We start from the raw sequence: 24,241 nt of genomic DNA, 5'->3' as shown, positions 1-24,241 counted from the left end.
ATGTGGGACAGAATCTCCCACACTATTTACATCCTTCCCCTTCCCTCTTTCTCCTTCTGGCAGAGTAAGGAGAGTTGAGTATGGACGAGAACTTCATATGTATTAAGGAAAAATTCTATTCAAAAGCACAGCTTTTTCTGAGAAGGGCAGCTTGTGTTAGAGGAAATGGCAGGGTCTCTGTTGCTCCTACGTGCCACAGTGGGAACTGGTGGCCCCTTCAACTTAGCAGAGGGGACTGTCTCACAGTTTATGAGCACACTCAGAACTGGGAAGTATGGAGGCCCCGGAGAGCTGATGCGGCATGTCGTGGTTTCTCAGCTTTTGCCCTGTTGACATGTTGGTTCACACAGTGATGTGTTGGGTGGGGGTGGGGGGGCTCTCACCTGTGCATGGTAGGATGTGTAGCAGCACCCCCTGCCTCAGCTCACTAGGTAATCATGCAGTACCCCCCAAACTCTGGAAACCAGAAATATTTCCAGATGTCATATCACCCCTGGGGAGCAAAGTCATCCTTGACTGAGAACACTGCTCTATATGACAGAGTGGGAAGACTTGAAAATCTTGGGGGGCAATTCTGAATGAGAAGAGTGAAAAAGGAAATATGGGATAGAATGAGAGGAGCTTTCTAAATAGTGCAAGGCTGGGTACTATGTGAGCTGAAGCAGCCTCTGAGAAACCCTTAGTTATGAGACGGTTCCAGGCTTTTAAAACACAGATACGTCTAAACTCCCACTTGAATCTGTTTTCTGTCATGTGAACCCCCTTCCATTTCCCCAAATCTTCCATAAAGTCAATATCCACACCATGTGAGAGTGGTTAGGGGACAGCTGACTGCTCAAGAAAAGGACTGAGTTCCCTACTAGAGCTTCCATGACAGGGGACAGGGACACCCACACGGAAGGTTACTCAGTTCAGAGGACATGGCATCCTGGGACTAAGGATGCATACCCAGCATGGACTGTGCAAAAGTCTTTGGATTTGTACAAAAAAAAAATGGATTGTGGGTATGAACAACCCTTACCTGTATCTTAAGAGACACTCTAAGGTTTTATGGCATGCAGGTTCTCTGGGCCACCCGGAGGGGCCGCCAACCCTGAACAGGGTTGGTGTAGGAAGAGATGACCCTCCTCTAGTCTCACCGTGACTCTCAGGGGGTCAGGGGTAGAAGCTGGGGCCTCCAGGGGTGGGAGGTGCTCACGTCTCAGGCGAGGACGATCTTTACTACATGATGTACATCTGCCCCAGGACACTGCTTATCGCCCTGCTCCCTCACCCCCGACCTCGTTCTGTTTCTCTTGTTGCTTCATCTTAGTTGCTCCTTCATTACTCTTTCACAATGCCCCATACATTTTTCTATAAAAGACTCCAGCTCTATCCCTTTGCCACCTTCCCAAGGCTGCCTCACTAGCTGGGCACGGATTTGGAAGGCTTCCTCTTCTCTTGGCCCACTTCCCTCTTAGGGTCACGTTCAAACTGTTTCCTCAACACATTCTGCCCTTCATTACTCCCACATGAATCTTGTCTCATGCTGCTCTTTCCTGTAGAAAGCCTTTCATGACCATATCTTCAGGTCTTAAGTTAATCTATCCCATTCTACTTGAATACATAGGTTCAATGATACAATTTCTTACCTTAAGATAAACTGAACTCAACACATCTTATCAATACCTCTTTAGGGGCATTTGTCATTTTCTATTTGTTGTGACAGATATTAGTATACATGGTATATTTACCCCTAGATGAAGAGCTCTTTGAAAACAGAAACTATGTGTTAACATAACAACCACTTCGTAATAGTTGTTAAGTAGTTGATTTTAATGTTTTCCCCATTTTTCCAAAAAGAATTTGAAATGGCTTAGAAAGGCACAAAGTACTGGCTAATGATTTACATTAGAGTAAAGTGAGAAAAAAATGAGAGATATAATAAAAACTTAAGAATAGTAGGCTATTAAATAAGTGCTTTCTAAAAATAAATCCGTTTTCTTGGCATAAGAACTGCCAGCGAGTTAGTTCAGTCTCAGGACAAACTGGATTTCCTGCCTCACTCACCTCTGTCCTAGTGGGGTTGTCCACATACCATCACTGTCCTTACTGCCTATACTCTCCACCTCCCCAAGTTGGCCTTTCTTCATTGCGTGGTCCATTAGAAACTGCCTCCTGCTTTCACCGCCGGACCTTACTGACCACAGAGCTGGCTCTTGGCATGGGTACTGGATTCGAGCCAACACACATCTTTCTCTTGGATATTTGGAGGTGGAGCAAGAGGTGAGAGCCTTTTCTCCATGGCTGGTGAGCTAGGAATCTGCTGAATCACCTCAGTCCCTGGGTAGACAAAGCTGGATTTTCAGGAGAAGCAGCCAACCTACAGAAAGAAGTAGAGTGCTCGCTTCAGCAGCACATAGACTAAAATTGGAACGACAGAGAAGATGAGCATGGACCTTGCAGAAGGATGATACACAAACTTATGAAAAGAAAAAAAAAATAGAAAGGAGCAGAGACCAGGAAGAGCGAGACAGTTCTGCTGGTGTTTGAACACAGGTCCCTGTTTCTGACACATCCCCCTCAGAGATTCCCTTGTCCCCTGCTTTCCAAAGTATATTTGTTATTGCTGCTTTTGATTTGTATTGAATTAAGTCCAAACCCTTGAGCCCATCAGTCGAGCATTTCCAGCACCCAGTCAGCCTTATCTTGCTTCTAAATTCTCAGTGGAGAGCTGCCTTTTCCCAGACGCCAGGCTCATTCTTTCCTCTGTGGTTTTCCAACAGTTATTTCCTTACCTTGAATGACCTCCTGCCTCCTCTCCCTGCAATGCTAATTCTAGCCTTTCTCCAGGGTCCAATTTGAGATCTATCTCCTCCATTAAAACCCTTCTTGATTGATCTTTTTCTTCTCCGAACTACTGTAGCCCTTACATCCCCAGCTTTTACCATGCTTCCTGAAGCGCATTTATTTTTCTGCGTTGGTTTGTTCTCTTACATGTTTTCTGTGTTAGAGAATTTTTTGCTTCGTTTATTACTTACAAACTTCACGGTCTTTAAGAAACAGCATCTTCCCGTTTGTTCCTTAGCAGCTTGATTTATTTTAGTATGACAGTTTGGGGTGAGGATTGGCATGGGGGGGGACTGATTTGTCTACATTGGAAAGAGGGCCAGCCCTGAGGCTGTTGCAAGCAATTCAGAAAAGGAGAAACAGGGAAGAGAAAGCGGGGAGCAGAGCACTGAAGCAGGAGAAGGTTGTGCAGGGCCCACTGTGCTCATTCTCTGGGATCCTCAGTTGCTCAGAAAGTTAAAATAAAGTCATAACTGCATGGAGAGCATGTATATTTCATGGAAAGTGGTGAAGGGATCGAGATTTGGGCCTAGATGATCAAGGGCGAAAAACAGAAGCAACATACGTGGAGGCAGGTGCTGTTAAGTGACTGTGAAAGATGCAAACCCATGGGATTTATTTTCAGAAAGCACGAAAAGAGTTTTCAGATTCAAGCAGCTCTGCATTGGATGGGGGCGGGGGGAGGGCAGTTTCAAGCCACGGAGCAGGAGGTCCCAGCAAATGCCTAGGTTACAAGTCTTAGTTAGTTGAGTATTAGACACACTAGTCTTGCCTTCCTGGCTTGAATGTAAGTTTCATGACATAGAGACCAACCTGTCCTGTGCCTTGAAGACTCTCACGCTGTGTCAGGCTCAGAGTAACTGTTTTCATCCTGTCTCTTCACTTTCCAATGCTTCCTCTCTATCCATGTTAGGCTAACAGCTCCCTTCTCTGCTTTATGGTAAAAGTGGGAGGAGGAAGAGGAAGAGGGAGCAGAAGAGAAGGACAGTCTTCTTCTGTGGACCAATCTCCTTCATAATCTGGTCTCATCCGATTGATGTGATCTCACCTCCTCTGGCCCAACAGGATTTTTCTCCAGAAGCGCACAGTTCCTCTCTGTCTCCTCACAGAGTTTCATCTCATTGTGTTTTGTTATGCTGCTGCCCTTACCTAAAACACTCTCCATTCGTCTGTGTTCCTACCAAATCCTACTTGTCTTCGAATTCCAGCACAAGACACAGTTCTTCCAGGAAACCTGCTGCATCTATCAATCATTCTCCAATTACCTTTCTTCTCAGAGCTTTAATTACATTTATAGTGTGTATCATGCACAGAGCACTGATTATTGCTCTAGTGATTCTCATGATAGTTAATCTTCTCATAAGCATCTTGAGAACCAAAGGAGCAATTTTACAGTTTTGATACACTGGGTACTCAGTACCTGGTAAGTGTTTGTGAACCCCTTCCCTAAACAGGTTCACAAAGGGCCATCTTTGTTTGGTTTCCTACTCTTCCCCCAATGCTAGAACGTTGCCTGGAACATAATGGGCACTGAATTAATATTTGTTTAAGAATGAATGAATGAATATTGGTCTACCAACATTTATGACTCCCAGTAGTGAAGATCAGTCTTTTTACTTTGTCTTTCTCAGCTAATGTAGAAGGTGTTTTTCTGGCTCTCTTGAATCTAATAACTGTACTCCTTTGTTTAGATTTCCCAGCCTTTCTGATAAGTTCAGATGCTGCTACCTTCATGTGGCATCAGTCATTCTTGAAGCTTATTTCAGACCATCTCTGTGGCTAACTTAATCCATCTATACCAAAAGAGAAAACGGGAACAATGCATATGTGTAGTCCCTGTTCCGTCACTTTCTTGTTTCCTTGAGTGCATCACAATATTGAAAAAATGGAACTTGGGCATGTATATGGTAAAAAACAGCCTCTCTGGAGACATAGCATTCTCCTAAATGGAAATATTCAATATCATAATGATATTAATTATCCCCGAATGAATATATCAATATCTCATGCAATTCCAACCAAAATTCCAACAGAGAATTTGATCTGGTAAAAGTTAGATTGGTTCTGAAATTTGCTGGAAGTAAAAAATTGAAAATAGCCAAGGTAATTTTAAAGAAAAATAAAGGAAAGAGACTTGACTTTTCAGATATCAAGATTTATTAAAAGGCCATAGTAATTAAATCAGAATGATAGGGCAGATACGGACAAACAGCCCAATGAATAGCACAGACGGCCCAACACACACACACAGAGAAGTGACATCACAAACTAGTGTGGGAAAATAGGTTGAAAAAAATAGTGCTGGGACAACTGACCAACCACATGGAAACATATATCTGCTACATTATATAAAAAATAAAACAAACCTCAGATGAATTAATGACTCAAGTGTAAAAAGCAGAAGCTATAATTTTTCAAGAAAAATACAGAATAGTTTCAAGGCTTGGGACAGGAAAAAAATTTCTAAGTAACACAGAAAACATATAGGCAGTAAAAGAAATAAAGATGAATAAATTTGACTGAATTAGAATTTGAGGCCTATTTATTTTAAAAAAGGCATTATAAAGAAATTTAAAAGGCAAGTTACAGACTAGCAAAAAATATTTCTAACCATATATCTGACAAAAAATGGTATCAGGGATATACATTTTTAAAACTCAATTAGAACAAGATAAATCAATAGAAACAATAATATGGGCAAGGAGATGAATAGTCAATTTACAGAAAAAGAAAAATAAATGGCCATTTATATTCAACTCTATTACTATTCAGAGAAACACATCTAATAAAATTGAGAATATAAAGCATGTACATGCCCTATATTTACTGCAATTTTTCTTTTAGGTTACATACACACACACATGTATACATACATAACACATATATTAGAAAGGCTTTTGTATATGTGAACAGGTAGATATGTACAAAAATATCTCAGCAAAATTATAACTGTAAAAAATTGGGAAAAAACAAATTTTCATTAATAGGGGAATAGGTAAGTAAATTTGTGGTATTTTCCAAAATTCATTTAAAATAAACAAATTAGAGCTATATAAATCAATGTCAATAAGCCCCAAAAACATAATTTGAAGGCAAGGAAGCAAATTGTGTACTTCCTTTGACATAAAGTTTAATAACACACAAAGTAGTATTTTATATTATTCAAGGACATACATTGTATAGTATAGCACACAGGCTTTCCCATAAAGCAGCTTCTGAGACACAGATTACCAAGCAGGAACTTCTGTAGAAAGTGTTTTTGGGAAGGAAATCTTTCTTCATTTCCTTCCTTCTTTAGGAAGGAAATGAAGAAAGCAAGATTGGATGGGAGGAAAGTCTAGGCCAACGTGTAGTCTTAACAAAGGCCTCAGTCAAACCCTCTGAAGGCCTGTGAATCTAAGGTTGCCCCTCAAACTTGTCCTGAGTTGGGGCAAGGGCCCTGGCCTGTAGTTATAAGTCACTGGATGTGGGAAGTAGATGACCTTGGGGGAGGCGGCTGTCCTCAACCTCTGTGTAGCCACCAGGAACATTCACACGAAGATTCTGATTTTCTTCTCTCCGACACATGGTGGCATTACGCCTTCCGTGCCCTATGAGTTAGCTATGGCCATGTCATGTCCTTTGGCCAATGCAATGTGAGCAGAAGTTGAATGGGTCGCTTCTGGGTGGGTACTTTTAATAGTCTACATGTGACTCTCCACTGCCGTGGTGACCTGTGACATTCTGGTTCTATGGAGGTTCTTCCTGCTGCCTGTCTGAATGAAAGCGCGTGGGGCAGTGCACGCAGCTGTCCTGTGGCCAATGTTAGGCATAAACACAAATAAGCTCTATCTGTTTTAAATCACTGATCTATTGTTTTTGTTTGTTGCTCTTGTTTTGTTTTTGTCACCGCTGCATAAGAACCTAGCTATCCTGACTGATACCACTCCTGGACTCCAAATATCACTTCTGCCACCTTTGAGCTCTCTTCCTCTTGCCACATATATTTACTAAGCAGCCTTTCTTGTCTCGCTTCCTAGATCAGGGCTTCACAAAATGTGTTCTGCAGAAAAGTCGCCATGTGAGCTGCTCTTCAAAATCATGGTTTTTATGGTCAAATAGGTAGGAAACCACATACTTTATCGCTCTCTCAGGGGTTTATAAGTGCTCATTCGCATATGAACTTTCCAGAGCAGTCTTTCCATAAAGAAACTGGTTTTAACTAATTTTAATCTTCCATTTCATAAACTCGTTTGACTATGGAACCCTAAAAATAACATCTATTAACATCTGACAGAGGAACACATTTTTGGAAACTATGCCCTAAGCAATATTCCTCTTTCCATTCCAAATTAAACACATCCAGCGTGTCTACTTGAAAATGAAGAGAATGGACCTGGGTCTGGTTTGCAACGAGTTCAAGAACTAAAAGCCTTTCTCTATGCATAGAATTTCAGTAGAACTGACTTGTAAAAACCAAAACAAAACATTCTATTGGCTTAAAAATCAATCAACACACATGTAGGATATATAGAGTAGGAAACACAGATATGCATTAGATATGTGGCCCTTAATCCCGTAAGGCTAGCAATATGCTTGCAAAGATAATAGGCAGGCTCACAGAATGCAAAACAGTAAATGTACATCATCACTGGCAAATGAGTGGGTGTAGACAGAAGCCCAAGTGTCTGATCACACAGTGAGAAGAGGCCAGAGTTGGTGTCTACATTCCATGTGTTGGATCTGAGAATCAAGGATTCACCGAGTCATGGAACCCTTATTCTTTGATATTACTCTAAGTCCCTTCCCAAAGTGTGATGTATAAGAATGCAAATGTTAGGCACAATTAAGATGATTAGCATTTCTGTATATTTCCATCATGGCTTCAGAAATCAAAAGGATATTTGCCAGTTTCCCAATCTGGCAAAGTTCAAAAAATGCCTGCCTGCCTACTTATCTTTGCAGCAAATTATAGCGCCGCTTGCTGGCCAAGAAAATGGACCACTCAGAATGAAGAGGCAGAGCAGGTGGCTGGCTGCCTAGGCCTTTATAAAAATTTTTTTTTTTTTTTTACAGAAGTTAGTTGAGTTAAGGAATTACTTCTTTTGACTGAAAACTCCTATTTTAATAAGTTAGAGTGGTCAACAAACTGAATTGGGTGGAGCAGAAGGTTGCATAATTTCTAACCTCCTCTTCTTCCTTTTTATGTGTTCTGAATGAAGAGGAAACTATTTTAGCTGACAGGAGAAAAAGACAAAACATTTAAAAGAAACAAAAAACTACAAGTTTTGCTTTTGCCTCTGCACATGAGAGTTTGAGATAGGAATAAAATTATAGTATACTGTATTAGAGACTCAGAACCTAGATATTTTGGGAGTAGATGGCTCAGCAAAAAACACAAATTACTTTTAGACCCAATCTATTATTTATTATTTCAGTTTATAAAACATGCACCCAATGCATCTTTGGGATGAGGAGTTCAAAGTCATTGTGATTGTTTAGTTGGCTTATCTTGGCATTTAGAAATCTGCATATTTTATGTTGACTTGAAGTTGTGTTCTGTAAGAGATTGTTATGTCATAAAAACAAAAAGTAAACTTCAAAGACTGAAATTCACAGTGTCATCACAAATGTCTTAAGTCCTTTTAAGTTACACAGCAAAAAAATATCCTATCAATAGAGGTTTTAATTAAATCATGAGGAATGGCTACTCATATTTGGAGTAAGGCATTATTTTTTTATCACTATAGTTATTCATTCCTATTGTCTTCAAGCCAGAATAAAAAATCTCCCACAGAATTAATTACAATTAATACAGGATAATTTACAGTTGTTTGTAAATTGAAGTAATTAGTTTCTTTAGGTGAATTACCTGGGCTTACATGACATGACCATTTCTAACATATTCCTTCTCCCCCTCCAAGACTTCCCCTCAACGCAACTGCTAGGAATGTTTTGGACTGTTGAGTGGACGCAGCTTTGCACTTTAAAAAAAGAGAAAATGATTATGCTGAACTCAAGTTTCCCATATCACTTTAGTGTGATTAGTAACACTTCCTGGAAAGTTCTTGTCTTGATTCTGAGAACCTTTATTTCTAAAAAAACTTATAATGATGAAAAATATTTCCTACATTAAAAATTAACTTGAAATGTTACATTTAATTGAAATAATATTGCTTTGAAATAAGTTTCTTGTACTTTTCTTAAAATTTACTTTATGTAAGCAGATAAGGGTGATTAAACTGCCTTTTAAAAACTAATAGTGCAAACAATAAAGTAAAAAGATAAAATAAAAGCTGAATTGCAAGTACCTCCATACATAAACATTCAAATCTTGAGTCAGAGTTTGTTTTATGCTTAATTTTCTATTATTTCTTTCTCTTGTAATGTTACCTATCTGATTTGGTGCACCTATTCTCAAATACAATAAAAGTAATTCAAGCTTAGATGTCACACAAATAAAATTTATTGCTGCCATTATTAAAGGTGAAATAGTTTAATACATTAATAAATTCATAAATTAGCAGCTAGTTTGCAAACTTTTTATATGAAATTAGATGACAATTATTAAGAGAACTAGGCAATAAGTGAGATGCTAATTAAAGCCAACAGATATTCTCCATTCCTAATTTATAATTCAGCATTCATCGAAAAAGCTAAATCAAGGTCATTATATCTCCTCATATCTAGATATCTAGGTAAGAAATCTGACTGTTGAATTCAACATCATTAGATCTGAATATAAAAAGCAAGCATATAAAATGACCAAACAAACTAAAGAAAAAGTCTCCGTAAAGTGAGATTTCAAAAATCACAAAGATATAAGACAAGCCACTTAGAAAAGTATATTTCACTTTTTTGTGCAAAAAATGAAAGCAACGCAGCATCTTTAAGTATCAGGTAAATAGACGTTTGTGTTATTGTATCACCAGTTTGACATTTCAGTAGGCATAAACAGGATGAATAAAGCTATATGATACAGAAATAGATTCTTAAGAATTGAGTTCAAGTTTTATCCTGCTCATCATATGACTGTGAATGAAAGTATCTCCAAAGCTCATTCTGAACAAACGGCTTATCATGAAGTACTCAGTGAAATACCGGTTTCGAGCAGCATTTGGGATATAAACTACAGAATGAAGCATCACATATCCCATTATTAAAGAGAGAGCAGTTTTTTGAAGACACTTTAATTCTTTCCACCTCCAGTTTATAAAGAAGGCTGGACCACCGTCCCAGCAGAGGCTGCGTGATTCTCAGGAGGCTGTCTACCTGGAAATAGCTGGTGCCAGATTCACATCATGTCAAACACTGCGGCTGCTCTCTCGGTGCCGCCTTCAGGAAATCGTAAAACAACCCACAGGCTATTGTGAAAGGCCCCGCTGCCCGAAGTCTAAGGACATGGGACTTTACATGACCATGTACATATTCTCTAAGATTTCAACTCTGTGCTGTGCTTATAAAGTGGGAGTGACTAATATCAGAGTATACACATTTGTATGTACATATATTTATAAATTTCAGAATATATATAAAATAAGAGTGAAGAATTAATTCACTTTAATAGGGGTGAAGAATTTACTTAGTCTGGTTCACCTAGTTAATTCAGGTAATCCTAGGGTAGTGGGGTCATTTACATTTATTGAGTTACTTAGCTAAACACTTTTTTAATGGAGTCAAACACTACACTGAGCCCTTACTGTGGCCTGTCTCACTGTCATACTCCCCTGTATCCATCCACTTGGCAATGTGATTTTGCAGCTATGTGCACCAAGAAGTGAAGTCCCTATCCCCACCCCTTTAATTGGCACTCAGCTTGTGACTTAACCAGTATAATGTGGCAGAAGTGACGGGGTGCCAGTGCCGAGCCTAGGATTTAAGCAACTGTAGGCCTTTCTCTCGTGGGACCCCTTCTTCTATCAGGTAAACAAGAGATGAGAGACCAGAAGCACCAGAACTAGGTCAGCCCAGTTATCCCAATGGTGGTCCCAGATGTGAGAGAGCCCTGCCAAGGTCAGAACCTGACCTGAAGCTCCAGATCTGACTTGAACCTGATCGAGAGCTGACCACAGACTCATGACAGATCCCAAATGAGGTCAGAACAACTGCCCAGCTGAATTCCGACTAAATCACAATGAGCTAAATAAATAGCTAGTTGTTACAAATATATTGCCACTTGGTAATACCCCACTATTCCCAATTACAAGTATAGCATCTGAAAATTGAGTCAATAAATTCAGGACCTAAAGACATAAACACATTAAGCCACATCTGTATATGAATTATCAACTTTAAACTGTCGATGTATTGCATTTTGCAAGGTTGTACACAAATCGGGTAGCCACTGCCTTTCAGCAACTTTTAAAACATTATTTATCATATAAAGCATGTTTATATTTCTTACATTTGTAGAACTATATAAAAATGTGTTTGTGTCTAATTGGCATGCTTTATAAATCAAATAGTTTAAAGTTAAAAACCAAAAAGAGATGAACCCAACAAGACCTACGCACCTACTGAAAACCAAACAATAAAGCTGGTTTATGGACAGGTAGCCATGCATATATACATGATACGATGCAAGGTCATTAATTCTTTGTAGCTGGGCATTTTTCATCAGTCAAGAACTATTCTATCAAGGTAAAGACATGAAGTGCCCCTTCCTCATTCCAAGCCCTTCACATTATTGTAATTTTATTTAGGCCATTATATATCAATGCCCAAATCCATCACGAGCCACAGAGCAGGCAAAAGATAAAATGTTAAAGTTAGAAGGAACTTTGGAGGTTACCAAATGGGGTGGTGAGCAGAGCAACAACATATGAAGACCCCTATTCTATTCCTAGTTGTGCTACGTGGACCTTCTTTAGTTAATAGTTTTGGGCAGTAAAATGAGGACTTAGGTGCATATATAGCTTCTGTGTGTGAAAAGGCAATTAAAAATGTATTTCTCCCTGCATTTTAAAGAATACTTAAGAAGAGCTGAATTGCCAGGGATAACAGAGAGGGTTTTTGAGAGAACAAGGACGGACAGAGAGGGGAGATGTCACTAGACAAAAGAAGTCTACAGGAGGAACCTGGGGAAGTTTCTTTTGTGTGGCATGTGAGGTTCCCCATAAACCCTGGCAGTACTTTTGGGGTTATTGGGGGAAGGGAGGAGGGATTGAGGAGCAGACCTAAGTGCGTGCATGTAGGGCGGGAAGGGAGAGAAGCAGCTACTACCCGCCCCAAACCTGCCGAGTCCTATTTGTGTTACATAAGAGTCTTTGCGCATCTACAGATCTCTGGCTGTGAAAGCTGCTCCTGCTTCACAGCATTTACACCAAATAACACTTCTCTTTATTCTGCATTCTCTAGCTCAGAATTTTTGATGAGCCATTTGGGACCTGGCTAATGTATATTTCTGTGCTATATATAAAGAAAGGATTTGTCAAGGAAATGAATGGCATAAACCAGATTATAAAAATAACACCCAGATGCTTGAAAGGGCAGTTTTCAAATACCCTAAATACTTTAAGGACATGATTTAATTATTTTCCTCCATAAAATACATTAAAATTATGACCGATGATCTAAAAGAATGTTTTTATAGTTTTTCCTCTAATTTTGCAGAAAGATAATAGGAAGACATTGCCTTTTTAATATGTGAATTATAACAAGATTTAGGGAAATGGGCTAATAATATGGCAGGCTGATTAGATGAATTAGTAAATTAATCCAAGCTGTTAAATGTACATATGTGAGTCCTCTGAGATGGGAATTCATAACTGATTCCTCCAGGGTGCTTGTTAAAGTGGCATGATGACTGCTTAACTGTTCGTGTACATTTTTAAAAATTTAAAACTTGAAAGCAGTCAGTGTACATCCATACTGGTGGCAGTGGACTTTACACAGACCCCACGACCGCCGAGCATCCGTGTCCCCAGCTGGAACGCAAGGCTGCCCTGGCATCTATGGCCTCTGTCCTCTACCAGCTCTTCCTGTGCCATTCCAATGAGTTATATTCTCAGTTCCTCTGTAAAGAACTGAATGCATGGAGTTGCAATGTGACATAGTTGAGTGTTGGGGGGAAGACTTGATTTGCCTGAGCTGGGTTCAAATCCCGACCACTCTGCTTAATGACTGTGCAGCCCCGAGAAAGTTCCTGACCCACAATCCCTTTACCCTCATTTGTAATCAGGGGTAATAATACCTACCTTGTATGGCTGCTATGACGACTCAGGATGACGTAGATTAAAGCTTGCAGATCTTTGCACCAAATTAGCAGCTAAAGTCATTTTCTCTTCCTGTTTCCCTTGATTGAATCCCAGATTTATTTCTAGTGATATTGCTTCCTCCACAACATGCTAGGTGCTCCTATATTTCAGCTTTTTGAAGAGGACTCAGGATTATTTTGGCTCCCTGAAACTTCTTCCTGACAATTTTGTATAGTTTTCATTTAATAATCTCTCCTCTTTTGAAGGACATGCTGCCCACTTGTATCTCTTACTTCGAAGCAAAAACGTTTGTACAATTATTCTTTTATTTGATTGTCACAAGAATTCTGAGTGGTTGAGTGAGCCATTATTATCTTATTGAAATATATGGGTTCTTGTTTTTTCTTAATCCCGAAGGACTTGGAAACGTGGCTCCCAGTCTCCTGTACTCCAGCCTTTGCTCCCATCTTCAGTGACTCCCTGATACGGGGCACTAATGAGCCATCCAGCAGCCTGCCCTGAACTGAAACTCACTTCCATTCCACTGTACCCACCCCACTTTCAGGAGCATGCTGGGGACCTCTTAATCACCTGAAACTGCTCCTCTGAGAATCTGAGTTTTGAAATGACTTTCTCTGACCACAGCCTTGTATTCTTTCTCTTCTTAAACTCTTTCTCTGCCACAAAACCTGTTCTTCTGCCTCATCATACATTCCTGCTTCTTAACTCCTTCCTAGTCTTTCAGGATATTAACATCCTCCTACTCCATTTCCCCCATAACCAGCCTGAATTTCAAGTATGTGCTCACTCATTCATTCATTCCACATTTATGGAATGCTCTTTATGTGTCGAGCACTGGGGTAGAAACTGTGATAGGCCATTACCTTTGCCCAGAAGCAGCGCAGGGTGGACTCATCAGTTCTATTCATCACACACTCATCATCTCTTTTGGAATATGCTTGTCTCCTTTTCTGTCCTTTGCTTCCACCAGGCAAAATACGCTTTATGTATTGCGTGCCCCTGTTTTGAGACCTCTGGTTCTTATCACTGCGAGAGAATCTTCTTCTGACTCCCTGCCTGGGCTGGGTCTGCAGTGTAAATAGAATTTCTCACACGCCCAGGCAGCCTTCCATCTCTGCAGCTACTATTCTCAAATTTTGCTCTCTCCACGAACTTTTACCTGCTCCTCACAGGGTGACCCAGTCTTGCTTCACTAAAAAAAAACAAAGACTATCAGTTATGGACTACTCCAGTATTCCTCACCAGCTGTCTATACTTAATCCATATTTTTCTTTTCTTAGCAAAAGGCATAATAAAGCAAGATAAGACATAATTTGCACAGCTAGCTTCTCCATAGGTACTTTGGTCTCATCTCCTGTGACTTCCACTTTGATTTTTTAAATGATACTCTCTTTAGTCTTCCATTTCTCCTTCCCCAGTAGATTCTTACCTTCAGCCTAGCAATATCCGATATAGGTTTTCTATTAACTCTGACTGTTCCTTAACCTGCGACCATAACATTTCATTAACGTTCACCAATTTTGAGAAGACATCTACATCTCCTTCACACTACTGCAGTGTGGCACCTGCCTCCCAAACTAACCAAGTTGCTTGAACAGCTAATTACCAACCCCCAGTGGCCCTTCAGGCCTCTTACTGGAAGCAACTGACCACCACTTGTGTTTATTCTGACCCAGTCTACCATCTGGCCAGAACCTGATAAGAAGCTGCTCTGGCAAAAATTCTGGACCTCTTTTTGCCTTTTTTCAGTCTTGCTCCTCCACCTCCCTGGTTCTGCATTTACTGGATCTTTGACCTTTTGTTGCATCTCTGATTGCCAGCCAGAATTTTTCACTTGAATCTGATGACAGATTTGCATTCTCTGGCAAATCACTGGACCATGCCTACAGTGTCTGACATAGTTCCAGGCTCTATAATCCTACTCTGTGGCTAGTTAGCGTATCTCGTTTCCCTGATGGTCTGGTCTGAACTCTTCTGTGTGGGTGGGAGTCTTAAAGTCTCTCCTCCTCTGGTTGGCATGATATTCTCCCCGCCTGATGCTTTTTATACTCCTCTAACCACTCTTTCATGTTTCCAGTGAAATCCTTTCTCCTCCCTTTTCCCTTCCCTCTATACACTTGGCAGATTTCATCCACTCCCATGGCTTAACCATCATCTCTATTGCCAACTCCCAACGTTATAATTCCAATTTAGAATTTTTTTCTGAGTTCTGCATATGTAGATGCAGACTGCACACTGGGTGGCTTCTTTAATTTGGACTTTGAATTCAACATGCTGAAAAGCAAATTCATCATCTTTTCTTCTAATCTGAATATTTTCTTGCATTCCCTACCCCGGTTAATGTTACTTTAACTTCTGACACCTAACAGCCACTTGAACTTGATGCTTCTGAAATCCCTGCTTTTGAAGTGCCTCCTCTCAATGGTCTCTTGTACCTGCTTTTACTTGAATTTCTTCTGAGCAGCCTAGATCGGCCCTTGCATTGTGTCCTGCCTAGACTTCTCCAATAGTAACTATCTCCCTCTCACATTTGCTTCCTCTTCCCAGTCATTTTCTACCTTCATCAGTTTACCTTCTAAAGTAAAGTTTTGTTTATGGCACTCTGCAGTTTTTAAGCCTTTTCTGGATTCTAATGCCTATACAGTAAAGCCTACCCTGTAGCTTGCTTGGCACAAGGGGTACTTCATAATCTGACCCCATCCCAGTTTTTGCCTCCATGTTGAAAGCATTGCCTGAGTTCTGCTCTGTGCTTCAGCTGCATTAGACAACTTGCTGTCTCTGCAACTTAACCCAAGGTTTTTGCACCTGAAGCTCTGCCCATGCTTCCTCTTCTATCCAAGGTGACTTTGCTTTCTTTTCTCCCAACCTTAATTCAAACCTTAATTCAGTGTCCATCTCTGATAAAAATCAACTTCTGAAAGCCTTTCCTAAGACTGTCTGCTGTGCTCCCATCACACCGATTTCTCTCCTTCAAGTGGTGACTCAAGGACCCAGGGTCCTTCTGTTTTGTGGCTCTGCCCTCTCCTGGGGCTCAGACTGCTCTGTCGGGTCCTCTGCATCTGGCTGGGTGATGAGGAAAGTAAATGGGGGATCACCTGTGGGAGGCTTTTGTGGCACATTCACTGTGTCTCACAACCCAGTGTCCGGAACTCAGTGCTGCTTGGCTGCGGTGCCCAGCAGGACAAGGGAACTGGTTTGGTGAATAGCCAATAAACATCTTCCACACAGGTGCATGGGAGGTGGTTAGTATATATGTTTTTAAACTGAATGAATTAATTATTACAGAATAGGCATTAGCTGAGGCAATTCTATATCCATGTGCACGCCTTTCAGATTCATTATTGGCTCCTAACATTGTAGTTCAAGAAAAATAAACATTATATCACATGCTTATATCATATAACCAATTATATCATTGGTCAGGAAATTGGCTTATTGTTTAACCAAATGTTTGCATTGATAATATTTATAATATATAACTCATACTGACATGATAATTTGCAGAGCTAGACTACTATCCAAAGAACACGAGAAGCATAATGAAAATCATTTAATCTATATTTTCTACAATGATTTACAAATCGTTCAAAATTACTTCACAACGTTGCCAAGCTTCAAGGCCATTAATTTCAGAACCCTTTAACAGACTGTTTGGGAATGGCAGACCCTGTGCAAAACGTGATCCAATTATGTGTCGTAGAAAGAGCACTGCAGATTCAAGTTGTGACTGCATCACTCCCTGGCTGGGTATGACTGATAAGGCCACTGAGCCTGTGTTTCTTCACCTTTAAAATGATGGGCTATTAATGGGTGATCCCTTAGGCCTCTTGCAATTTTAGCGTTCCCTTTTAGGATCTGTTAGAAAGTGCTAGTTAATATGGGATAGGCTGATCAATAGAAGAGTAGAATGGCGGTCAATGGCGGTCAATTGGGTTAAATAAAATTGTATTTAGCATCAAACATGTATCAATCACCTTTAAACGCCAGGGGAAGCCACTTATCTAAAATTATGTGAGGTCTTCTTTATTGCTATGTTATAAGCAAACCAAAACACTGAAGTTAATGGACCCATTTACAAAGGTCGTTCCCCTCTCAGGTGCTCACACAACCTCCCCTACCAATCACACTGCTAAATGGTCCACCACCGAGAGGGGCCAATGGCTTTTGTTACCTTTATGGCATGGCATCATCTCTTAAGATGCTATTATTGTTGCTGAAGTAATGGTGTTCTTATTGACAAAGAGTGCTCTGGAAGGGCACTGTTCAGGGCCAGGTGAGCCAGATGAGCACCCAGGAATTGTACATCTGTTTTCTGCGTGGTGCTGACTGCTCTACCCACACCATGGCTTAGATGTTTGCCTACCATCCTACCCACGTCGGGAAACGTAACCCACTTTAATTTTGTTTGCTGCTGCCAATAACACTCATAAAATGCTAAAAGAGGGCTCCAGATCTCACATTCTTCTAGAACTTATTATGCTTTGAAGTCAGTCATGTAGGTGAGGTTAGCACAATATCTCAGGAACGGTACTGAGAATATAGCACGACTTGCTAACACCTATGATCTACTCTGAATCTGCCACTCTTCAGATATGCTGTGTCAGCCATATATATCTCCCTTATACCTCCTACTCCTCATGTGTGAAATGGGAATAATGCATCCGTTTGTTTATTGAACATCTACTATGTGCTAGACACTATTTGGGGACTGGGCAAACAAAATAAATTCCCACCTGCATGGAGTTCACATCTGAATACTGAAAGACAATCAGAAGTCACATTTTGTCAGATGGCAAAAGTGCTAGTGGGGAGTGGGACACTGTTTTGCTTAGGTAGTCAACGAAAGGGTTTGCACGGTGACATCTAAGTGAAATGGGTGAGAACCGAGGGATAAAGCCATGTGTATATCAGGTGAAACTGTGTTTAAGGAAGAAGGGATGGCACATCTAAAAAGCCTGAGAAAAATAGTAATTCCATTTCCACGCTCATTATTGGGTTGCTATGAGAATGAAATGAAATGCTCTATGTATGTGATCTGTATATTGTTCAAAATTATATTCATTTGCACTATTGTTACAGTATTTTTATATGTTATGGTTGCAAAATGAGCTATTTTATGCTTCCCTATAAGAGAGAAATTCTGACAGAAAATAAAAAGGACGTGTACCAACTGCTGTAATCTTGAGGTTGGCTAGCAAAAATATACTTAATCTCTAACTTCAAAGCATTTATAAACAATTCGAAGGTTTTTTTTAGAATTTTTAAATATTTTATTTATTTATGTATTTATTTATTTATTTTTTCAGAGAGAGGGGAAGGAAAGGAAAAAGAGTGGGAGAGAAACATCAATGTGTGATTGCCTCTCATGTGTCCCCTACTGGGGACCTGGCCTGCAACCCAGGCATGTGCCCTGACTGGGAATCAAACCAGCGACCCTTTGCTTTACATGCCTGTGCTCAATCCACTGAGCTACACCAGCCAGGGCTTACAAGAAGTTTTTTGGGGAAAAGCAGAGAACAAGTAATGCCAGGGGAGTATCAGGTTGGTGCTGCAGACTGGAGACTCATCTCTGAGCCCCGAGAACTCAGTCATTCTTACAACGGCAGAGAGAGACTCTCCAGTTAGGGACTCCTCTATCCTCTTCAGGTCTACCCCTGCCCCTCCCTCTCCCCCTCTCTTTCCTTTCTTGTGTTTTCTGCCTTCCACATGGAAGTTTTGAGGTGGCTTACAAAAAGAACACAAACAATAAACAGGGGCTAAGAAAGAGGAACTTGTAATATTCACACGACTATAGCTAAGAGCACATCTCTTAATTCAAGCACCACTGGATATCTCCATGCTACATTACGAGCAGGCACACGTGATAACCACCTGAGATACACAGGACCGGAAGGTAGACGGCTCCTGGCTTCTGCTCCTGCAACAGTTGGCTTGAGTACGGAAACATTCTGGACACCTGTTTGTATTTATTTCCATACATACATGCAACAAATCCTTTGTAAAGTGAGGCAGGGTATATACAAACATATAAACAACTAACTCTGGAAACAGAAATACAGAATTGAAAGAACGTTTATAAAGGCTCATAAGGAAAGAGAAATTCCACAGGGGACTGTTTCACATTAGTTGAAATATAGATTCCTGGGGTAAGTCACATGATATTTAGTCACATAGGTTTATCGATATAACCATTATGTATCTTAACTATCATTGAGAATTACATCTTCCTCAGTCTCAACACTAGCCCCTATAGTGATCTGAAAATCAGAATCTTTTTCGCCATGATTTCTAGACAATAAAGTTCCACATCCTCTCATTTAGTCTTTGATTTAGTCATTTTTTAAAGATTTAAAAGTTTTTGAAATTTATATTTAGATAGAGAGGAAGGGAAGGAGAGAAACATCAATGTGTAGTTGCCTCTTGTGTGCCCCCAAGTGGGGACTTGGCCTGCAACCCAGGCATGTGCCCTGACTGGGAATCAAACCAGTGACCCTTTGGTTAGCAGCCTGAATTCAATCCACTGAGCTATGCCAGGCAGGGCTGATTTAATTTTTAAGTTCGAGATCTACTCTGCTTCCTGAGCATCTGCTGCACGACCTTGGGGTCAGAGTTCTATGGAGCCTGGGAAAAGCAGCAGGTTCTAGAGGTCTAGGACACCAAGGTTCTCATTGCTTTAGTTGGCAAAGAGAAAAGGATTTCTGCCTGAAACCAGTAAGACTCATGGTTGTTAAACTAGAATGTGCTTAAGGTGCACCTGGGGGGCTTGCTGCAAATGCAGAGGTTCAGACTCAGTGTGTCTTGGGGGCTGCCCTGAATCTGCCTTTTCAGTAAGGACCCAGCTGGTTCCAAAGAACCACACTGTGAGGAGCACCACTTGGACAAAGGTACTCAGAGGTGAAGTCGTCTTTGAAGTAGTTCAATGTCAGAGGAAGAGACGAGTGGTGAGCGGGTGGTTCTGCTTGAGCAGGACTCTGGGAGTCCTGTTGAATTGGTGGGGACAGAGAGGAGGATTTTAGAGGATATGTTTTATAACATTGTGATAAGTAATTACAAGTGGATCTGGTTAGACGGAGTCACAGTGGGTATCAGACAAAAAGACATTGGCTGACCTGAGTTAGACAAGCCTCAATGACAAGAAGAAAGTTTTTGTCAGGCAGATACAGGTACAGAGGAGGGACAATGGCTAAAGTGATTATCCCAGTTACTACAACAAACTACCCCCCAACTTAGCTGTTCAAAACAACATCCATTTCTTTGGGCTCATGTGTTAGTAACTTGAATAGGCCTCATGGGGACTAGCTAGTCTCTCCCCCAGGATGAGGTCTGGGGTCACAAGCAGACCCTTCACCTGCATGTCTGGCACCTGGACTGTGCTCACTTGAGGTCCAGAACTGCCAACGATCCTGCCTACATGTGGCCTTTACATGTAACTTGGATTCCTCGCAATAGGATAACCTCAGGGCATTTGGAATTCTTTCATGGCAGCTCAGAGCTCCAAGCCTGAGTTTCCTAGAAAACAAGGAGGAGGTTGCCTCGCCCTGAGGACACGACCTAGCCTCAGAGGTCAAGTCACACTGTGTCACTTTTGCCATACTCTACTGGTGGAAGCAGTCACAAGCCACCACCATTCAAGGACAGGAGAATTAAACTTCACTTATTCACCAGGTAGTGGCAAAGCCGTGACGTGAAAGAGCACTTGATATGCCAAATGTTGATGTACCATCTTTGGAAAACGAAATCTGTCAGAATCTAGGGAGTTGAGTGGCTACAAACAGAATGGATAAATCAACAGCAGTAAGTTTATTCAATGTAATACTATATAGTACAAATGAGCGACCTGCAGCTACATACATTCACCTGGATGAAGCTTAGAAATACTGTGTGGTTAAAAGTCCAAGTTGCAGAATACTTACAGTATGCTACTATTTTTATAAAGTTCAAAATGCTTAAAAACAGGCAACACATTTTTATTGTTTAGGCTTACCTACATATGCAGTCTGACTCTGAAAAAGTTTTAAAAACTTTGGGATAGTGGAGGCCTCTGGGGGTCGTAGGAGACAAGGGGATGGAAGGAATGGGAGAGAATGTATAGGGGAATCTCTACAGTTCAATGGTGCTCTGCTTCTCCAATGGGAGATGGGTTTGTGGGTATTTATTCCATCCTCTGTTCATTCACTGCTGCTTTGTGCATGTTGACTAGGTGGTTAATTTACTCACTCATTTAGCAAATATATACTGAGGGCCCGGCGTGCCCAACGTGTGGTAGGCAGTGAGGAGAGATGATGAATTAGATAGTCATGGTTCCTCCTTTCTCGGGGGTGGGATTTGTGATGAAGATATATACAGCGGAGGAAACTAAACAGGGAATGACATGTAAAATGACGTTATGTCCTCTCATTGTGGCACATGACATAGACTTGGAAGTTGGGAAGGGTGTCCACAAGGGAAACATTTAAAATAATAGAGACCTAAAAGATATTTTTTGTTGGTCTTTATCTTTCATAAAAAGTACTAAGTTCTGCCCTGGCTGGCATAGTTCAGTGGATTGAGCGCGGGCCTGCGAACCAGACGATCGTGGGTCGATTCCCAGTCAGGGCACATGCCTGGGTTGCAGGCCAGTTCCCAGCGGGGGACACAGGAGAGGCAACCATACACTGATATTTCTCTCCCTCTCTCCTTCCCTTCCCCTCTAAAGATAAATAAATAAAATCTTTTAAAAAAAGAAGTACTAAGTTCTATTTTGGATTTTTCTTCCTATTTTCAACTTTTTATCCTTGAGTATTTAAAATATATACAAAAGTAGAGAGAATTATATAATGAAACCTCATATAATTATTACCAGCTTCTGAAATCAACATCCCATGGTCAATCTCATTTTATTTTTCCTGTAGCTCTGGATTATTTTGAAGTAAATCTCGGAACTCATATTATTTCAGACTTTACTTCTTTTTAAAAATATGACAAAGTATGTCTTAGACAAAAGAAGCTTAATATGGGAACATTTAGTGATATTTTTTACATGATACATTTTTAAAAAATTATGACATTTGGTTTATATTGTATTTAATTTTACAAAAAAATAATTATGCAAAATATCTCTTTATTATAGAGTTGTGAATGTAGAAATCCTAAGTAATATCAAAATTTAATCTTACTCAACCTGTTCAAAAATTGAAAGCTGGCTATCAGAAATAAGTAAAACACCCAACAAGTATAATTGTTTGTTGCCCTGGTACCTTAGCTGGAAAACATTTTCAAACTTATTATTTATATTCTGCCAATCCAAATCCTTAGCAACACATCTATAGAACTTGTCTGACTTCAGAGTGGCCCCTGGGTTGCAGAGATTTCCCTAAGTGAGCAAGTTCTGCAGAGCTTTGGATCTGAGTAGAACAAGAGAGTTTTATGGAATGGGGAAGGATGTGTTGGTGGCTAGAGTCACACCTCTTCCCCCATCAGCTCTCTCTTGATGTCAGTTTTCCTCCTGCCCATGAAAGAGATTGAAGGCTCATTTGACACTCCGAAGAAACTTAGAATGCAGGGCAGGTGAAGAGAGGAAAACATAGTTTAAAAGACATTTAAAGAGCCTGTAATGAAACACATTAAATTTCTTTCTCTGTTTCATTTATGACATCTCTCATTGTCTCTTAGAAAGGCTTCATGCTCTCCTCCTGGTTGCTATGATGAGACAAATGTGGAACTTTTTATTTTCCTGGATTATGTAGACTTCAGCTGTCATCTCTACTAAATAAGTCAGCCCACAAGACAGCCTTTTTTTTTGTAATAGTAAGAAAAAAATGACTGATGTAAAGACAGGACTGCATTTCTAAACCCCACTGAGGGGAGACTCTCCCAGAGGGGTGAATGAAGAGGGAGACCGAAGAGTGGGGTGGGAAGGGAGAGGTCTTCTCTGGGTCTGAGAAGGGGAGAAAAGCAGGTGTTTGGGGGCTTGAAGCGCAGCAGTAATCTCTGCCCTGTTCCCTCTGTCATGTGACCCTAGAGAGGCAGGATCCAGGGTGATGGGTTCCCAGACTCAGCAAAGCACAACCCTACATGTCCTCTCTAGAACACCATGTGGCTTGGACAATGAGCAGCCTCCCAGTGACAATGACCAGTATGGGCTGACAAGCACTGGGTTTCTCCAAATGTTCTCAGCCAAGTGAAACGTTCAGGATCCACATCAGAACTAGATCAAGGAGAGGTGATAAAGTCCAAACAACAGCCAAAGTTGATTTTCCTACAGCCTGTTGGTTAGATGAAATATGATTTAGAAAAATAAGAAATGTGGCATTTCTTAAACTTGAGAAGTGGAGTAATATTTATGATAGCTGCATTTTATATGTTACCTAGTTTATTTTCTCAGAGGAGCTGAAAGAATGTTCTGGAATATAAAGGGAAGTTTCTTTCAACGAGATTATTATATCCATGATTTGGTGTTTGTCATATGTTATGGACTAAATCGTGTCCCTCCTCAAATTCATAGGTTGAAACCCCAACCCTCAGTATGACTGTACAGTAACGTCCCTTTATCCACGGGGGATACATTCCAAGACCCTCAGTGGGTGCCTGAAGCTCTAGATGGAACCGAACCGCATGCATGTTGTTTTTCCCAATGCATACATACACTTAAGGCTTCTCTTTGGCATGTCTGAACTGCCAACCAGCATCACTATGCTTGGGACTTGGGCCATTGGTATGTAAGATAAGAGCTCTTGGACACAAGCATGACGAGCCTATGCCCGTCAGTGACTGAGGGTGCTCGTGAGTTACCAGCAGGCAGGAGCATGTGCAGCGCGCAGATGCTGGGCAGGGGGAGGTTTCAGTGTGAGCTGGATGGCATGAGATTTCCTGCTACTACTCAGAATGGCATGAGTTAAAAGTTGTGAATCGTTTACTTCTGAAATTTTCTATTTAATATCTTCAGACCCTGACTGACCATGGCTATCTGAAACCATGAAAAGCAAAACTGCGGGTAAAGGGGGACTACTGTATTTAGAGAGGGGGCCTTTAAAGAAAGAGTTAGGACTTCCGGCTAAGATGGAGGTGTAGGTGGAAACACTGTGCCTCCTCGCACAACTAAGTTTAAAGACAACAAAGTTTTAGTAACAAAAACACAGCCAAAACACATGTAAAATTGAACTGTATGGAAGTCCGACAACAATGAACCATTCAGCCAGACCAGTAAGAGGGGCGGAGTCAGAGGCGGAGCGGGGTGG

The 24,241-nt window shown here is 40.8% G+C and overlaps 1 protein-coding gene and 1 non-coding gene across 2 annotated transcripts in view; one reads left to right on the top strand and one right to left on the bottom strand.

Moving 5' to 3' along the window:
- Positions 1-24,241, bottom strand: part of LOC118995324 (uncharacterized) — a 98,187-nt gene that overhangs the window by 15,044 nt on the left and 58,902 nt on the right. The window lies entirely within an intron of this gene.
- LOC118995637 (U6 spliceosomal RNA) lies at positions 2,380-2,484 on the top strand. Its single transcript, XR_005068332.1, has one exon. It is a non-coding gene; the product is annotated as a U6 spliceosomal RNA (small nuclear RNA).

This window comes from Sturnira hondurensis, unplaced genomic scaffold (assembly GCF_014824575.4).
Source record: "Sturnira hondurensis isolate 20B ecotype Veracruz unplaced genomic scaffold, ASM1482457v3 Scaffold0010128, whole genome shotgun sequence".
NCBI classification, from domain to species: domain Eukaryota; kingdom Metazoa; phylum Chordata; class Mammalia; order Chiroptera; family Phyllostomidae; genus Sturnira; species Sturnira hondurensis.
This window is presented reverse-complemented; position numbering and strand designations above follow the sequence as displayed.